Source organism: Tamandua tetradactyla, chromosome 9, assembly GCF_023851605.1.
Source record: "Tamandua tetradactyla isolate mTamTet1 chromosome 9, mTamTet1.pri, whole genome shotgun sequence".
NCBI lineage: Eukaryota > Metazoa > Chordata > Mammalia > Pilosa > Myrmecophagidae > Tamandua > Tamandua tetradactyla.
The window spans coordinates 57,159,920-57,167,994 of record NC_135335.1 but is presented as its reverse complement, the minus strand read 5'-3'; the positions used below and the strand labels follow the sequence as shown (position 1 = coordinate 57,167,994).

Genomic DNA, 8,075 nt, shown 5'->3' with positions numbered 1-8,075 from the left:
CCACATTTCAAAAGTCTATAACTCTCAGGACACCATACACTTCGATTTTCATAGCAATAACCTCGTCATTAAGAAAAAAGTAAATCATGTTTACTGCACGCAATTTTAAGAAATTACACTGGTATTGCTTTTGCAGTAAAGTGAGTACATTTTCATTATGTATTAAATTATCTAGAACATCTTAATATATAAATATCAGAATTAAAAAACTCATTCCTGTTATTGACCGACTTTCTTTTAGAAATGCATTTATTAATGGGTGAACTTTATTTGAGATTAAAAGTCATTATGAGTGCTTGCTTCGGCGGCACATATACTAAAATTGGAACGATACAGAGAATATTAGCATGGTCCCTGCACAAGGATGACAAGCAAATTCATGAAATATTCCATATTTTTAAAAGAAAAAGGAAGAAAAAAGTTGTTATGATGTCTTCTCTATCAGTATGAACACATTTTCCTAAACTGTTGCTTCTTCAATTTCTTTTTGTAGGTTATGACGAGCATCTCCATTTTTCCTCTCTCAGTCGCTTCCTTTTTTCTTTCCTGTGCAGTTTATGGTGATATAAAATTATTAACAAATTAATGTGATTTTTTGTTAACCTAAAAAGTAACCAAAAATATTTAGGTATGAATGAAGAAAAATTCATGGGATATTTGAATATAAGTTTTGATATGTTCAATGCATGTATATTTCTTTGGAAATTATTCTATAAATGTAAGGCATATGCATCTTAAGAACAGCCTCCAAACCCTTGATGCAGTAGTGTCCTAGAGGAACACAAAACAGCAGCACTCCACTTCCAAATACATACACTCGTCACCAAGAAATCTGTAAAATGTACAAGTAATATACACTGTTTATTTCTCAAAAATCAGAAACACGATGATGACCTAGGGTACTGCAAGCCTCAGAACACCAGACAACAGTTGTGCTAAGGAGAGGAATTGAGACTTGGTTACTGAAATTCTTCTAGTTTGCTAGCTGCAGGAATGCAATATACCAGAAATGGAATGGCTTTTAAAAGGGGGAATTTAATGAGTTGCTAGTTTACAGTTCCAAGGCCAAGAAAATGTCCCAATTAAAACAAGTCCACAGACATGTCCAATTTAAGACATCCAGGGAACAATATCTTGGTTCAAGAAGGCCAACGATGTTCAACGTTTCTCTCTCAGCTGGAAGGGCACATGGCGAACATGGTGGAGTCTGCTGGCTTTCACATGGCTCTACCAAAAGTGACTCTCTCCAAAATGTTTCCCCTTTTAAAGGATTCCAGCAAGCAACTCCCACCAACTTCAGTGGGTGGAGACACACCTCCATGGAAATCATCTAATCAAAAATTAGCACTCCCAATTAGGTGCGTCACATCTTCATGGAAATGATCAGAATGCTCCCACCCAGCAATATTGAATGAGAATCAAAGGGCATGGCTTTTCTGGGGTCCACCACAGATTCAGACCAGCACACTGGCCAACAAGAATTCAAATCAATGACATTATGCAAAAGATCATACTGGGATATGACTGCCTGATTATAACATGTCTCTCTAGTCTGGTTGACAAACTCCTGAGGCTAACCCAATGGACTTCATGAAGAGCCAAGAGTTGGTGGCTAAAATGCAAAGAAATAAAATAATTACCTATTAATGTCAGTTAAAGACAAGCCCACTTTTCCTATTTCATCCTCAGAGGAAAAATGGAGGCACCTGTCATAAACTACAAAAAGAAATCGAAGAAGCAACAGCTTTAGGAAAATGTGTTTATACTGATAGAGAAGACATCATAACAAATTTTTCCTTTATTTTTCTTTTAAAAATATGGAATACTTCCATGAATTTGCTTGTCATCCTTGCGCAGGGACCTTGCACTGTTCTCTCCTTTGAAGCAGAATATATTAGTGTAACAGGAACATCATCTCTTTATTACAGAATCCAAGTTATTTGCAGTAAGTGATATATCAGCTGATGTTTTCAATACCCTCCCACCTACCACACACACACACACACACACACACACACACACACACACACATACACATACACAAACATACTAGGCCCGATCAGAACATTTTAAATCCCATGTGGGATTTCTACTAGTGAAAGATGTGTGAATATCATTGACATCTCAGCCAATGCACTCCTATTGGTCTTTGTCTACTGACATATAACTCCTCTGACCTGTGGCAGCCATACTATTATATGAAAGTGGTCTAGAAAGTTCTTCCTGTTTCTGTATCTATTCTACCATTCACTATTAGTTTTCTTTTTTGTAGGGCCTATGTAAAATTCCAATTTTTTTCTCCCTTAAGCTCTTCAAATATCTTACACATGCAGTATGAGCTTTCCCAGAACCATGCATTCAACCTCAAATCCCTTTCTTATTAAACTACTCTTAAAAAGTATAAGAAATGACTTTTAAAGTTTTATCTCATGGACCAGGTCTTTCCTTTAAAAAATAATGCTAGATTTCATTTTTTTCCTGATATATGTAGGAAGAAAAAAAGAAATCTACAGAGGTGAGAGACAAACATTTAAATATTGTCAAATAGAAGATCGTGGGCAAACATGAGTGGAAAGTATGCCCCATGCCTGTGTTCCAGCAAAAGATGTGAAGGTGGCTTAAGACAGCTCAGCTTTATGCTTTGATTTTTCCTTGATGGCTTTTGATTGGAGATATTTCAGATTGGGTTTGATTTGAAAAATAACATTAACAATTATTACAAAGCTACATTTTAGTTGGGACTTTAACTGGGAATGTCTGGACTACTTTTTATCACCAGCAGCATAGTAAAAGATAATGAACTTTTGACTAGTTTTATATTATTTTAAATAAATTGCTCTCAAATGTTACAGACATTTATTTTAATGATCTTTGAATTTATTCATGATATGAAAATAACCTATACAGATAAAAATTCCATTATTAAAAGTAAACATATACCAAACAATGAGAAGGAATAAGTTTAATGGGTGTTTTTATATACTAGAGATTTTTCAGTCTCTCACTATATTTCATGCAATCATTACTGAAAGATCTTTTAAGTTTAAATGTTCACACAGATAACACAGTGACACTTCCTTTTGATTAGTTATAGATGGTTAACAGTGAAGTTAAGCCTCAGTCTTTCCCTAGGAACCTTACCATTCAAATGTACCCAACTAAGGTATGAACCATTTTGATATTTGATTTCTGAGTATGCACTCAGAAAGAGAGCAGTGATTGTAAAAGTCATCAGAAGCCAAATGCCACATGAGTGACACGTATATTTTCATACCATTTCATACGCATCAATTAATTTACAGTAAAGTAAAACATTTCCTTTTATATTTTTCTTTTGTTTGTTTGATTTTAGACCACACTCTGAGAAAGCCTTGAAGTAACTGCAGTAGATTGCAAAATCAGCCCCTGTATCCATGTAATTTCTAATGTAACTTTCCTTATCCATATCCTTCTTTAAGGGGTAGAGTAGATTATTTCTCTACCCCTTAAATCCAGGCTAATTTATGACTTGCTTTGGCTAATGGAATGTGGTAGAAAGAAGGCAAGTTAATGCTAAACCTAGGCTTCAAAAGGTTTTGTACACTCTGTTCACTCTCTTGGAGACTTCAAGCATGATGTCAGTGATAAAAACATGATGTCAACAATCTCGGTTTTCATTCTAGATGATAGAAACTCATACCCCAGGTACCCCATCATTCCCCAGCTATGCATATGAATATGCATATGAATGAAATCATCCTGGGCCAGCCCGTATCTAATCAGGTATATGAATCAGCCAAGTCAGGATTCGCAGAGCCACCAAGCTGAGCCCAGCCTACATTATCCACCTGCAGAATCATTAGCTAATGAAATATTTCCTGTTTTAGGTGGCTTCTTACTCAGCAATAGTCAACTGATTCATCAGTTTGCTATGATGCATATAGTGCAATGAAATGAAATATTTTAACAATAAGTAACAAAATCAGGTGAAGGGAAATTAATATTTAAAATCTATACAATAAAAGTCTGCATCTGTAGATTTCAATTAGAAGAGATTATCAAAATTATTTTTAAATGTCACCCGTCATACAGTAACCCATTTTCCTCTATCTGAATCACAAGAAATAAATCTTAAAATGTTTTATTAACTTGTGTGCATATGTGTGCATGTGTGTAGTGTTATAGGAATGTTGATTATTAAGTTACTTTATGCATATTATAGAATTGAGCAAATGGGTAAATGTGATGAGTTAGGGTTATAGAGTTCTCACTGTGGAAGTTGCAAAGAAAAAATGGTAGCTATAGAAAGGAGAGACCAGATAGGACCTCAAACAGGTGATCAAATTAGGTGACGGACATCGGGTTGTGGGCATGTCATCATGTCTATTCAAGCCGATGAGGCATGAACTGAATCAAATCATGAGAACATATCAGTCAAAATCAAATTGAGGATAATTTTATAAAATTTATGATCTGCATCCTTCAAAATGTTAGTCATGAAAGGTGAGGGCAATCTGAAGAACTCTTCAGACTAAAAATGACCAAAAAGAAAACATATAAGAGCAACACATATTACATAGAACATGATATAGATCTGTATTAGGTGAAAAGAAAATACTCGAAATGATATTATTGAGCAAATGATGGAACTTGAAAATGTACTGTAGTTTAGCGTATTGCGTTAATATTAAAATTTTGTAGTCATAATGGTACTATGGAGATTAATGAGTATATTTAGTCTTAGTACATGAATGCTTAAGTAGCAAGGGATAAGGAAATGGCATTAAAACCACAGTTTAAAATGTAGAGAAAAGAGATAAAAAATACATAAGTAATAAAAATGAATGAATGAATGGATAGATAGATAAAAGATGAGGCAAAACCAAAAATAAATGAAATACTTTGTAGCTCATTCTTATTATCCATTAATACTGATGCATTAATATTCTTTATAATAAAAATTAAATGAACAAGCTTTATGTACCAAAGTGTATATATTATATGAATGCAATAAAATTTACACACACAAAATTAAGTAATAATTTCAGTGTGAAATAGATAGTTATGCTCAATTTCTCAGAAAATACATTTAGAAAACAATCTCGGCAACATTGTTTTATATACATATTCATTTTACTTCTCACTGATCCCTACACTCTATGGCTCATAATGCTACTTACAGCAGATTTAAATACTAAATGTGCACCATTATTTTCAACTTGATGAGGGAAAATATTTTTACAGTTGAAATTGTACTTTTAACTGGTTTAGAAAGGGAGTAAATGTTGACCAAGTTGAATAAGTGCCAAGACACACTCTACCCCTAACATCGTTGAGATAGTTATTTGCAAAAGATTTAAGAACAGCTGTTGTTTCACTTTAGTTCTGCAAAATGCCTATATGTTAGTGGAATCATTATCCCTTCGAACAGTAAGTTGTTGAGAATTTGGAGGCCTTTTTAATCTAATAAAATAAGTGAAGTTGAGGTCCTTTAAAATTATGGCTGAAATATAAATAGTAAATTGATCATTTAAAATTTTTAGGGTATGACATTTTGGACAATAGTTTTACCAGTGGTGTGGACTCCATTGCTCTATTAAATGTGTTCTTGAAGAGAACTTTGGTAAGGATGTGACTGAAGCTCTGCAGCATGGAGAAGCCAGACAAGCAGAAATATTTAATAAAATGGAGGTGACAGGCCATGCAAATTTTATGGTGGAACAAAGGAGAATCCAGACAGAGAGATGAGAGTGAAGCAGTTGTAAATAATTCCTCAGACTTCCCTCCTGTACTTATAAAGGTGGATATGTGATCTGGGTCCTGTTTTCTATTTAACATGAGTCACAGTGTGTTCTCAGGCTCATATGCATGAAGTCTTTATAGACCTGGAAACTGTAGGGCATGAATCTTGAATGATTCACAGAATTACTTTAAATTTTGGTTTTACTATTGTAAGAAGAATAGTTCCTCCCTATTTGGATTGTAGCTGGACTACCAATAATAGACCCTTATATTTTAAAATATGTGTACATATGAAAGTATATTTAATCAGATCATTTAAAAATAATTGTATGATTTTTTTTTAGTCAGTACTTACCTGAGAACCTAGCCAGGTCTTTCCATGTCTTAGATGCTTTGATAAAGTTTTCTGACCAATAGAAGAGGAATTTATCCATCACTTATGGAATACTAATATAAATAATAATAAGCGATTCTTATTGACATACTGGAGATTAAAGATTTTATTGATGTTGTCAAGTCCACATCCTTCAAGAATGTGGACTTCAATACCCTTGTGTTAAATACCCACAGTGGACCAGAAGCTGTGTTGCAGGTACATGATCTAGTAGAATTCCAACCTCCAAACTATTAAGAATCTATTAAAACACAGAAACTATTGTTGTTGCCTTAGTAGAAATATACATACAAAATGGTGAAGGGTACAAAACAAACCTTGCTCTTATTGCTGAGGGATATAAGTGAAATTACAAATTCTCTGCAAAAATATTATTTGTTATAATAACTAATGCTCCATTTATAGCAATCACTATATGATGCTCAGAATTCTTCAAGGAGAGCCATCTATTTTATCTTTTCATATGAAGCCAAAAAAGATGATCTGACACCTCATTTCTATTCTGGTTTCTAGAAGGAATGTTTAGAGGACAGAATCATACACTCAGTTTTGCACAAATTCACTTATTGCCTATATTGATGCACGAGACTATAGAAATATCCACTTTCCAAATAAATGTGTTTTTTTTCTGCAGTATATTTTGTTGAGAGTTAATTTATTCAACCTTTTTAAAGGAAAATTTAGCAATGTGTGTCAAAATTTTTATTAGCATAAGACTTTCCCCCATGATTATTCTTCTAAGATTTTATGTCAAAGGGATAATTGAAATCAAAATGGTAGACTATGCTTGAGAGGCCAAAATCCTTAGAAAAGGAAAGTGCTTGGTAGTGAGTATTCACTTTGTTGTGTGACCTATTTAAACATTTGCAAAATTCTTAAACTGCACATGTCGAGAACCTGAAGAGCTAATCAAGTAGCTGCTGGATAGCAGAAGGCAGTTTTCATTAGAATTCCAATGGAAAAGAGGCAGAAAATGTGGCTGAGCTCCTATGCCAGGTGTGGAACCCTGTAAACTCCAAAGGCCTTCACTTTGGCATTTGAAGAGCAATAGAGTATCAGAAGGGCTGAATCAGAAGTTCACAGAAGCTTTCGAAATTTTGACCCAAATCTGAGTCAGCTCAGTTCCAAATTGGATTAACATGATTTGCTCTACTCTAGCTGACTGCCATTGGTTAGAATGAATCTTCTCTGAAAGCTACTATCATTAAAATCCTCAAATGAGGGAAATAGTCAACTTGAATGTCCTGTTATTATAGTTGAATTGTTGAAATATGTTGAAGTTCTTATCCTTATCCAATGCCTCAGAATGTGACCTTATTTGGAAATAGAGTCATTATAGATGGGATTAGATAAGATAAAATGGGGTCATACTGGAGTAGAGTTGGCCTTTATTCCAATATAACTGATGCCCTAATAAGAAGAGGAATTTTACCTAGGGAAACACAGGAGGGTGGGGGTGACACCTTATGATGATTGAGGCAGAAACTGCCATGGATTTCTGGCAGACAACTTCCTTCCAGAAGCCAGGAAAGCAACATGGAACAGATTTTCCCCTAGAGACTTCGGAGGAACCATGGCTTTATGCCTTGATTTCAGACTTTTAGCCTCCAGAACAGTAAGATCTAGATATCTGTTGTTTTAAGCCATCCAGATTGTGGAACTTTATTTAGGGTAGCCCTAGAAAACTAAGACATGTATTTAGAATCCCAGAAGAAAAGAAGAGGGAGAATGAGGTAGAAACCAATAAAGAAATCAACTCACAGATTCTAGAAGTTTAGTGAACTCAAGAAGCTTAAATACAAAATAACCATATTCCTGAACATGGCATAGTAAAACTGCTGAAAATTAAAGATAAAGAGATAATTTGTAAAGCAAGAAATAAAATTACACATTAACTTTAAGGAGCAAGAATAAGACTGACAGCTGGTGTTGTCAACAGACATAATGGAAGCCACAAGAC

The 8,075-nt window shown here is 34.3% G+C and overlaps 1 non-coding gene across 1 annotated transcript; it reads left to right on the top strand.

Annotated features, from left to right (window-relative positions):
- Window positions 1–292: 292 nt before the first annotated feature.
- LOC143647555 (U6 spliceosomal RNA) lies at window positions 293–399 on the top strand. The gene has a single exon (XR_013158167.1). It is a non-coding gene; the product is annotated as a U6 spliceosomal RNA (small nuclear RNA).
- The last annotated feature ends 7,676 nt before the right edge of the window (window positions 400–8,075 follow it).